At 43.1% G+C, this 11,802-nt stretch overlaps 1 protein-coding gene across 1 annotated transcript in view; it reads right to left on the minus strand.

Moving 5' to 3' along the window:
• Nucleotides 1-2,656, minus strand: part of ALS2 (alsin Rho guanine nucleotide exchange factor ALS2) — a 198,105-nt gene extending 195,449 nt beyond the window's left edge. Inside the window, exon 1 of the mRNA XM_065560898.1 lies at nt 2,522-2,656. The gene's annotated coding sequence lies outside the window, so the exon portion shown is untranslated. The remainder of the gene's footprint in view (nt 1-2,521) is intronic.
• Between the last annotated feature and the right edge of the window lie 9,146 nt (nt 2,657-11,802).

Consider the following 11,802-nt stretch of genomic DNA (forward strand, 5'->3'; position numbering starts at 1 on the left):
ACCTCACAGGAAAGGGAAGAGGAAGGAAGGATTGTAAGAAATCCAGGCAGGCTAAAGGTCATCATCCTTGCTCTTGGGATGAATCACATCAAGTACAAACAGGCATTTAGTATATACACCCTGTCACACTGAACATACATGCTCCCTCTCTGTCACTATGTAAAAACACACCAGGTTTACATTTTAAAATGGAGATGGGGCAGCAGCAGGAGGAGAGCAAATGAATAGGCAAAAGTTAAAGGACAGAGAAAACAAAGGCAGTTTGTGAAAATGACAGAATGATTGACCTAACCTGAAAATGTTTGGTGGCTATGTAGTTAAAATTCTTATGTGAAATGTATCAGAAGGCTATTCTTGTGGAGGTCTTATTAGGACTATAGGGAGTAAGTCTGTCAACACCGCAGATTTTTTTTTTAGCTTTTCTTGGCCTGTGCAAGAAGACATTATCACTCGGCACTTTAGCTGCCCCGATCAATAAAAGAATGACTGAGGGAACCTTATTATTTTACTGCTTTTGGGGACAGAATCTATATACATGCTCATTGACAAGAGTGGAAGAAACACTTTGTGCCCATGCATGGAACCTCGTGCAAGCAACTAGGTTCCATCAGTCCCATAGCAGCAGGCTGGGGGCGACCTGACCGTGGACGCTGTGACATTCCCCTGGTGTTCTCTGGACTGATGATCTGCTAGGCCACTCCAATCCTCAACTCTGAGAACCAGCCTTACCCTGCTCTACTGTGAGAACCCCCACTCCTGGGCTGTTCACGCACAGCCTCTAGCATGCAAGCTGGTCCTTGGATTGTGCAACTGATATCTAGCCAATATCTCCGGCCCCAGACACAATCCTAGGAACCTCTGTCTTGTAGAGTCCAGTTATGCCCGCTGGACGCTGCAAGCTTATATGAGTTCGTCAATTTAACAAAGAAATTGATATGCACCAGGCTTGTTATCCCAAGGGGAGTCTCTGACACACTTCAAACCAAACGCACTGCTTCAGGTAGAATAAACACACAGATTTATTAACTACAAAGATAGATTTTAAGCGATTATAAGTGATGGGCAAAAAGTCAGAGTGGTTCCAAAAGAAAAGAAAATAGAAGCACGCAGTCTAAACTCTCAACCCTATTAGACTGGGCAACATCTAGATTAAGCAGTTTTTCTCACCCCACTGGATATTGCAGTCCTTAATATACAGGTTTGTTCCTTAAACCTGGGCCAATCTCCTGTGTTGGAGAATCATAGAATATCAGGGTTGGAAGAGACCTCAGGAGATCATCTAGTCCACCCCCTGCTCAAAGCAGGACCAATCCCCAACTATTTTTTTTCTACCCCGGATCCCTAAATGGCCCCCTCAAGGATTGAACTTACAACCCTAGTCTTGTCTTCTTCTCAGTGTCTTTGTTGCTTGCAGCAAAGGTGGGGGCAAGGGCCCAGTATGTGTCCACTCTGTCTGTTTTATACCCTCAGTCCATGTGCTTGGGGAGCACAAGTCCAGGCATGTCTGGGGGCATTGCTGAGTCTCTCCAAGCAAGGTTGAGCAATTCCCCTGGGGTGGCCTCATGCAGGTGAGCCATTGCATTATAGCTCCCTTGCTGGACAATGGCTGTTGATGGGTTGTGTGACACCCTGCCTGGGCCTTGGTTACTTTCCTTACTGTTGCTTCTGGGGAACTAATATCTGGCTGATTTCCCCAACTTACAGCATGTTTTAGTGACCACCATACAGCACAATTCTCTTAACTTCATATGCATTAACGATACACATACATGGATAGAGAAATGACTTGCAGCAGATCATAACCTTTCCCCTGATACCTTACAAGGCATATTTTATATGCAAGATCATGCTTATAAGATAATGAGAAATATGGGGGTTACAGTATGCTCCCCCAAGGTATAGAATGTCACAGACACCCCCACAAACACACGCTCCATTGCTGGAAAATGAGTCAGCTAAAGGGACACTGAACACATTTCTGTCTGAACATTTTTACCTACTATAGGTTGCTTACTGTAGAGTTAGTTTTGCTGCTTTGTTATGGTCAGTTGCCTCCTCCTCACACACAGCTCAAGGGGCTGCTCATGCACACATATTCCCCCAGGCCCAGAGGAGGGCATTACCAGGAACACAGCAGCAGAGCTGCAGCGGCCTCAATTTGGGATCCGGAAGGGTCATCTTTTCCTTAAAAGTCCCTGCATGAAGCTGAAAAGCAACAGCAGCTGGTGGGTATGCATGGGACTGGGGGAACCCCTTGTTCACCTCTAACAAGGCCCCTACATGGAACTGTGGGGTGGAGAGAAGAGGCAGGAAGACACTTCATTCCACAAACCTCTACATGGGGCTGGTGAAAACTGCTCTCCTGGACAGGGCCAGGCCATAATGAGAGCTGGACAGGGGAACCCAAGGGAGCCCTGTTCTTCACTCCTCAGACTCTAGCTGCAGGAAGGAGCGAGTTCTTCATTCCCTGAGGATCCCTCTTCAAGTCCCAGGGAGGAGGTTAGAGGCTGGGAGGCCTTACCTCAATTATGCTGCTGCTGCTATGGAAGAGGCAGGCCACTAGTGTGCATGCTGGGTGGGAGAAAGGCATGCCCAAGCACATGTGGTGGGGTTGCTCTCAAGCTCCCTCCCTCTTGCTGAAAGGTCCTGTAAGCTGCAGAGAAACAGAAAAAAAAAACTTATAAAATTTCTCTTAAACAGAATTTCAAAATTAAAAAAAACAACACACACACACAACCCCCAGGACTAGAATTTAAAGGGTAAACTATCAGAAATCAGGATCTGTCAAAATTGAACAGTTTAAAAAAAAATAGTTGACAACATTCCCTGCAAGCATGAAAGTGCCTTAATAATCACCTTACTCACCACCTACAGCATCCTCAAGCCCATTCTCTGTGCATAAAGGTGTGACTATGAGTGGACAGGAGTTGGTGACATTTGCACAGGGAACTGTAAAAAACTGTTTCACAGGCCTGCCTAAAAATGGTAAGGAAGGCTCTGCTAAGGCAGACTCTTTAGACTTTCTCTGACTTAATTGACTGGGATAAAAGCATTTCAAAATATAAAACAGCTGTTACACTCTTCTTGCTCACTTTAGGCTCAAATCTGTAAGATCTATAATGTACTCCTACCAGTATTCTTACAATTGCAGTAAAACTGAACACCACTTGGGAAAAGTGATAGGCTGCCTGTATGCATCAAGAAAAGAAAGCTATTGTGCAAGTATGAAAAGTGGGAGGAAAATTTCAGAGTCAGATTGGCGGGGAGACACTGACAATGAAGAAAGCTTACAGGGTGCACTAAGGGCTCGTCTCTAGAAGAGATTTTTGCACAAGTATAGCTGCACCAGTGTAGCCAGGGGCGGCTCCAGGCACCAGCGCAGCAAGCGCATGCCTGGGGCAGCAAGCCGCGGGGGGCAGCATGCCAGTCACCGTGAGGGCAGCAGTCAGGCAGCCTTCGGCGGCATGCCTGCAGGAGGTCCGCCGGTCCTGCAGTTTCAGCGGCAATTTGGCGGCCGGTATGCCGAATCCGCAGGACCAGCAGATCACCTGCAGAAACGCCACCAAATCCGCGTGACCACGGACTGCCCGCAGGCGTGCCGCCGCAGGCCGCCTGACTGCCATGCTTGGGGCAGCAAAAAACATAGAGCCGCCCCTGAGTGTAGCCACACACATCCCATGTAGATGGCTGCCCCCTCAGGCCAGAGTAAGTCCAACTTTACATAGCTGCTGGTCAGCTACACTGAGGGTTTGCATCTGTATAGCTACACCACCAGGCAAAAAATTCCAATATAGACAAGCTCTGAGTTTTCCTGCTACCACCTCTACCATCACCCAGGAGTGAGGGCAGCAGGCTTGCATAGATGACCAGTACTTGGCACAGTTAAGTTCTCACGCCACCAATGGATACTACAGTTGCTACAGTGATTAGGCTTTATCAAATCCTGGCAAGTAGCAGCACAATCCTTGTCAATTCATAAATTATCCTGTAGGGGAAGATATCTTCGTATTTCATATTATTTTGAAATGTACATTGCAGTGGAAGGAGGAAACAATTCTGTTTATTTAGGGCCTGATTTTCAGAAGCGCTGTACCACCTCAGTTCCACAGAGGTCAATGGGATCTGTGTCTGGGTGGCAGCTCTGTAAATCATTTGTAAATGGTTTAATGACCATTATTTGTGAAGATAAAGTAAGAGGATTAACCAATCAAAAGAGAAAAGCATACATTTCCCTAGGTATGCTTCATTAATTGCTTTGGGAGGGAGAAAAATCAAAATATTGGTTTGGGTTCCAGATCAGAGTGTGGAAACAGAACAGCGGCTTTTTTGTTTGGGAGGGTGAATGATAAAGTGAGATCAATCCACTTTCCAGTTTGATTTCATTTGTTCATCAGTTTGTATTGATATACTTTAAAATGTCAGCACGAGAGCTTGTTTTCTGCAGACATTTTGCAATTCTATGAGGAACAGAAATGCACCGGTAAAGTTAGAGGGGCTACATTCGCGGTAGTCTCTCTATTTAATTTGCGTGTGATATTTTTAATATCGTCAAGCACCCAGATGTTACAAGGATGGATGATGGAGAAATGGCCAATATTAGAACTGTAAATATTGGTGAAGGTAATATTGATAAATGACACTGATGTCAATCAACATGCTACTGTGTACATTTTAACCAGATGAATGGCACACAATTCTGTACAATATAAAAATGATTAAAATGTGAATGGGAAAAACAAACAGAATGGATAGAAAATGCCGTATATTTCTTTATATCTGACTTATCTTATTTAATCTTTAAGTAAAGTATGAGGAGCTGGACCCAAACACAGAAATGTTCTCAAGATTCCTTTCACCTGGGCATATTAGTTGGAGGAAATGAATGATCCTCAGGGACAGTTCCTCAGAAGAAAGGAAGTGTTTGATGAATGAGGCTACAGAGGTCTCAAAGTAGCTGTGTCATGCCTCAGCAAGGGCTTCCACAAAGAAGACTGATGGTAGTTACTTACTGCCTTTACAGATGTGGGAGGATATTCAAGCATTTGTGGGACACTGTGCTCTTAAAAAAATAATAATTCCCTATGTTTCTACAGCTTCATCTGAAGCTATTGGAGTAAACCAGATGTAATATATTCAGTTGTTTAAGTGCTATAAATCAAAGTTTTATGTTAAAAATAAAGATGGGGTGGAAGAGATGTTTTTATGTACTGGGAATTACATACACACACAATCTGAATCTGATCTCTTTGACAACAATTCTAGACTTTCAATTTCACTGTCACTCAGGGACAAAATTAGTGAATAAAGGAGAAAAAGAGAGGGAAGGTATATAGACAAACAGAAAAACTGCAAAAAGGGGACAGAGTAAGCTAATAAATAAAACAAGAGCCTGAAGGGAAGAGCTCCTTTGTCAGAATATAAATATTTCCCTTCCCCTTTTATCTTTAATGTGGTGTGCGGAGTTTATTAAAGAGAAGTGTTGCTCTGTCCCTGGAGCTCATCCACATAGCCGCCCAGGGAGATGAATTCAAGGCTACTAGCATAGCCACTCATTTATAAACTCTTCCCTGCTGGAAACAAATGTAATGTAGGAAGTAATGAAAGGAGAAGAGGGAATCCATTGTGGTCATTAGAATTCTTATCTTGATGGCCCCGGTGTGGCATTTGTTAATCGTTGGGCTACACCAACAGAAGCCTAAATAGGACTGTCTGCTCTCCTGGCGTTTGAATTCCAGGGAAAGCTGACATCACAGATATATTTCAAGTATTAAATTGTCTCTTTTATGAGGAGTGAACAATGCCCTGATTTATGACAAAGCCAAATTTTCTTTTCTAGAGAATGAAAGCGGGGGAGGAGGAAAGCCCCAAAAAGTGTTGGAGCCTTGATTCCCCACTTGTGTTACTTAGCAGCCCTCCTCGTAGACCACACCTCGCAGTCCAGTGTACCAGCTAAATTATTCCTTTTTAACCACTGTTCTGCAAGGACTATTTCTAACTGCGAGGAGGAATTTACCTTCTCCCCCGTGTTTCCCTGAGTCCTGAACATAGAAAGGGAAGACACTGAAACATGAAACAAAATTAAGAAGAAAGTAGCCTTCCCCTGGCTTCAGTCTCTCAGAGATCTGGTTTCCAATAATGACTTGGTTTCTATTTCCAGCTCTGGCACCGGCTCCTCTTTGCTGCCCCTTCAAGATGTTCGACCATATGGCTGCACAAAGCTAAACCATCAGTCAAAGCTTCCAAGTCAGGAAGGGGGTATCGTTTCAAATGGCTGCCAGGAGACTCTTTCCGTCTATTTCCCTTGCTTGAGCTGTCACAGATACAGGTGTCACGTTAACCTGGGTCCTTTACTGCCTCTTCATCTCCCCCTAACAGACAATGAATAGAGAGTCAGGGGATGGGGAGGGGGGATACTTGGCATTTCCTCTACTCAGACCTTAATTTGAAAAAAATGAAAAGAATTCATTGTTGGTGCTTACTGAATCCCCGCCCCACTGTAGCCCCCTGGGCCTGACCAAACGAACTCCATAGGCCAGATTACGCAGCTGCTATCACACTGCAAGCAACTAACTCCCACTGATGTTAATGGGCATTTCTGATATGACTTGGCTGCCTAAGTTGGACCCACCATAGTTTGGTTTTGTTTCTGTCTGGGGAGGGGGAGGGGTATTTATTTTCAGGTCTGTATTTTGTTTAAACAATGGACCTAATTCTCCTCTTAACTACACCAGTGTAAATCGGGAATAGAACTGGTCAAAATTAAAAAAAAAAAACATTTTTCATGGACAATTGTTGGCATTTACTTGGTTTAGAATGGTTTATTTTGTTTTATTCTTAATTTTTGTTTTTCTGAATGCAGACGTAATGTATGTATGTACCTTTGCCACTGAAACACCCACCTGCCCTTGCAATAGCCACTATGGAAATAAAAAAGTAGGAATTTAACCGACACCAGAGTTAATGCCCCTAGTTTTGCAATAAGTGCCAGGAGATCTTTAATGCCCACCAGTGTATTTCACATCTGAGTTTTACTGCCCTCTTTTGTAAAGTGCTTTGAGATCTACTGAGGAAAAGTGCTATATAAGAGCTAGATATTATCCCAAAGACGGCATCTTCAGCAATACATCTCCCTGTCAACATGTGGGGAAACTGGTTCAGAGAGAAGAGTGCCACCTACTGGCTCATCAGTCCCACTTCCTGCACCACCAAAGGCTTTCCTTGGAGGATTCTCTAAGTCTTAGCGTGTAAGATTTCTATGAGATCGCTGCTTGAGACAGTATAGTCACAGGTGAGTTTATTAAATCTATGGCTTTACCATACTTGTGCTGCAGCTGAACAACAAGTGGCTTTAGGAGTTGCTACGTGCATTTTTAAATGACAGACAAGAACACCCTATCACCTGTGGGCGAACACTTTTCCCAGAGCCATCGACTCTATGTCTGACCTCTCAGTCTTCATTCTCAAAGGAAACCTCCACAACATCTTCAGAAGATGAGCCTGGGAGTTTAAATTCATAATTTTGCTAGTTACTAAAACCATGGACTGAACAGAGACACTGGATTTCTGGTTTATTACAACAATCTATAACCCACTTACGCCCCCCCCCCCAGCTTTTCCCCTCCACTTTCCACCCTATGACTGGAGAGGTGTTAATGGGCCACTTCCCCTCAAATAGTCCTTGGTAATATGTATTAACTACTTATACTAAACAATCTGTTCCACCTTGTATTTAGCTGTGATATTCTGAGTATGTTCCCCAGCCCTGAAGAAGAGCTCTGTGGCAGCTTGAGAGCTTGTTTCTCTCTCACCAACAGAAGTTGGTCCAATAAAAGATAATTTACCTCACCCACCTTGGCTCTCTAATATCTTGGGACCAACATGGCTGCAACAACACTGCCTATGTCAATAAATGACATTTAAAAATCCAGAGGCCAAATCCTGAACAACCTTGTACTTGTGTGAGTAGAGTGAGCCACAAATACAGATTTAGGATTTGATTCCTCAAGATCCTGAGTCCCTTGTAGGGGATGCTGAGTGTTCTCAGTTATCTTTTAAATCATTGGGACTACATGTGTGAACCAGATAAGCAGGGCTTGGCCCCAGCACTTCTAAAAGTCAGTAACTGGCCTGATAGCGTCACAATCCATTACATCAAGGCTGAGCCCTTAGACAGTAGATCCTAAAGAGATAAAAATGTCTTAAATCATGTATATGTCATGAAAGACTTTGTGTACTTAAAAAAAAAAACGAGATTGAGAGAATCAAATTTAATTCACACACACACACACACACACAGTCTGAAACTCCATTCATAATTGCTCAACCTATTGTTCCAAACTATGGTGAAGGTTTCGACCCTCTAGCTGTTGTGCATCGTAACCAGGATCTCTCAAACATTAAGAGTTGCAAATGCCAAGCTATATTAGGGTGAGTTAAGAACAGAATTTCAGTCTTCACTCTGAATATCCTGATTTTGGTAGGTGTAAGCCAGACATGTAATGTTATTTCATTTTAGTCTGTGAGAGAGAACTGTATTTGCCGCTGAAATCTATCTCAGATAGTAGTGTTTGTACATCAGAATAGGATTTCTTTCCTGTTTTCTAATGCACTGCGCCACACGTTTCTAATTATTGTTCAATTCAAAAAATCTGTTTCTGTATCTATTCACAGGAGTTTCAAAAGGCACGTCTATGTAGGCAAGCCATAGAGCACATCCATAATGTCACAAAGTATTCAACAGTGGGCGCTGCCTGGCTCTCCACTCCAAGCTGACTGCGTGGTGTTTAAATAAACCTCCGTGGCTTTACAATAAATTACTATAATCTCCCAGGTGACTGAGGTGAGGGAAGAGAGGGAGGAGACCACTAAACATATTAGCGAACATGTAATTAAGAAAATGGGTCCTCATTCCCACCAGAGAGTCAACCTAGCAGGAGAGGATTATTTAAAAGGTTGCTTTCTGGTCCCCCCAGGGAAATCAGCTTAATGACTTCAAAGGCAAAAAAAGACCCACCAGTCACAGATCTAATCAAGTTCAGTCAGTACGGACCATCACTGAGACGAGAGTGGTATTTTTGTAATGGTTTACTGAAGAAAAAGCACTGTCTAGTATTCCACTGGTTGCAGTAATTGTCTGCCTGTCTTTTCCTCGCCCCTATTATTCTTTTGTCTGTATCAAATTTCACTTCTTGATCATATGTTTGTCTCCCTGGTAGGATCACAGTATTCTGGAGGCTTCTGTTTCAGGTAAGGACTTTCATAAATCAAATCACCAGGAGCCAGATTACCCCTCCTGCAGTAAAATCCATGGGAGATGAGAGGGGACGAAGGGGAGGAAAACACTCTGAAGATTCCTTTTCAGAGTTTCTCCTCTATTGTTCTACCAAAAGGAGAGTCCTCCTCCCAGCCCACCATGGAATGATGTATGAGGCCTAACTATAACCCCTGTAGATCTGATCATTGGGGGAACAAGGAAGCCATAGCCAACTGCATGGAGGCATGTGCCTCTGTTAGTTCTGTGCTCCTAACAGTTCCCTTTCCCAGGCTGCATGGCTCCATAAAAGGAATTAAAACATTTGTTTTTCTGTTGGCTCCAATTTTGGAAATACAGTCTCTGTTAAGAAAGTTTTACCCTAAACAGGGGGGTAGTAGTAGTGATTGGTAACTTAAGCAAGGATGAGAAAAGGGGAGAGGATTTTGTAAACAAAGGCTTATGGATTCCCCTGCTTCTTTAAAAGACATCTGGCAAATTCTGTATCAAATAACAATTCTTCTTTTCTCTTTTGGTAGGCTTTGGAAAACAAGTATTTCAGGAGACTATGCTCTTCTTTGGCAAATTTGAATCCAGCAAAGATAAACCATTTGTTTGATTATTTCAATTGTGTGATCTGTAGAATAGTCTCCCAAAAGACCCGGTGGTAGTCCCATTGCTTGGGGCATTTAAAATTAGACTAGAGAAGCCACTAGGAAATTCTCAGAGGACTAGATGATCTAATAGGTCTTTGCCATCTTTTATTTGGGCCAAATCCTGCTCACCTTACCCAAGCAAACACTCTCGCCTAACTACAGTACTCACCTAAGGGGAGCAGGATTTAGCCCAAAGACTCTAGGATTAATTAAAGGTCCAACCCTGCTCCCAATGAAGCCAGTGGAGAAACTCCCATTTACTTAAATGGGGCAGGTTCTAGCATTTAGTCTGAACACGAAAGAAAGTACCCCTAGGATTTAAAATAAGTTATCAAATAAATGATGATACTGAAACACAAAGTTAAACAGGGCAGGGAGCAGACTGTATCAAGATGCAGCAAGAAGAGAGTGACCAGTGGCCGCCTTGTTAAGAATGTATTTAGAGAGCATCAAACCATGCGCCACACTCTGCCCTCTGTTGTACATATCTAGGGATTTTTAATACATTAATCACAGTGGGATCTGTGAGTGCAGAATGAGAACAGTTCCAGTTGATTTCAAAATAAACAGCACAATAGCATGCACTGTCCCAACCTTCTGCCTAAGCACTTGCAGTGGAAGAAACTGAAAGACATCATAAAATGTGTGCTGCCATCTTGATCTGTTGGCCTTTATGAACATAGTACCGCATATGTCCTCATGCCTGATGCTACGCCGCCTGTGGCTAACAGACCATAGTCTACTTCATTCAGCAAGGAAGGAGGAAAAAGCATCCTCTTTCCAACACTGACCCTAATAGCAAACACGGTGAGCCTACACTTAGTGACTGATCAGAGCAACCCGTCAATCACTCAAGTTTCCACCAACCTAGGAGCTGAGCAAGAGATAATTTAACATTTGTGAATTGTAGTGATACCTTCCATAACAAAGAGTCAGATGGGAACCGGTGTGATTAAATTACATCATGGTTATCGGTGAGGAATGTTCCCCCTTGATGCACTGCAGGCATGGACCCCATTTTGTTCATCGTCTCCGGAGGCTTTTCTTCATCATACACCAAGACATAATTATATCAAAGCAGGATGTTAAATTGATGCCACGGATACCAGACAACACGTGTATTGTCAATAATGCACATAGCTAAAGAAATACACAATCTCTTCTACATTTTATTTCATAAGCTTGACATCTAGAGCACTGCAGTTTAAGAACAATACAGGTTATTAAACAGACGAAATTTGCTTTAAGCCAGAGGTGCCCGAAGTGTCACCCAAGGGTTAAATGCAGCTCATGGTCACTTTCTCACCAAACTGCTGAGTGAGGATGAGAAGATTAACTCCACATTTTTTAGTCACAGAATGCAGAGGTGAAAGATCTAAAAGGCCAGCTAGTCCATCTCCACACCAATGCAGGACTGTTCCCCCTTGCATATTTAATTGTCCAGGTTGATTTTAAATGTGCCAGGCAAGGGAGCTTCTACTGCATCCTTTGAAATATTACTCCATAGGATAATAATTATCTAAGAAATCCATCCTGCAACCAGCTTTTACCTCTCTCACTGTGGGAAGCCACATCCCCTGCAGCAATATCCCCCTCCTTTTGTCATCTGTGTCCTCCCATATGCTCTTTGTCAATCAGTTTGTTATGTCTTCAGTCTAACTTCAGATTAAGCTCCTTGGGAGGCAGGGGCATGGTCTTTTTTCCCCTGAGAAGCATCATGCTGTCCTGTGTCACCAGATAAATACCAGATCTCATTGATAAACTCGAACAATAAGCTATGGGATTAGTCTATCAAGGCCGATACAAGTAAAAGTAAATACTATAGTTGGCATTTGTTTTATTTTTATTATGCAAATTAGGAGCACAGCACAGCCTCCTGGCAAGCTGCCCACATAG

Source organism: Chrysemys picta, chromosome 11 (assembly GCF_011386835.1).
Source record: "Chrysemys picta bellii isolate R12L10 chromosome 11, ASM1138683v2, whole genome shotgun sequence".
NCBI lineage: Eukaryota > Metazoa > Chordata > Testudines > Emydidae > Chrysemys > Chrysemys picta.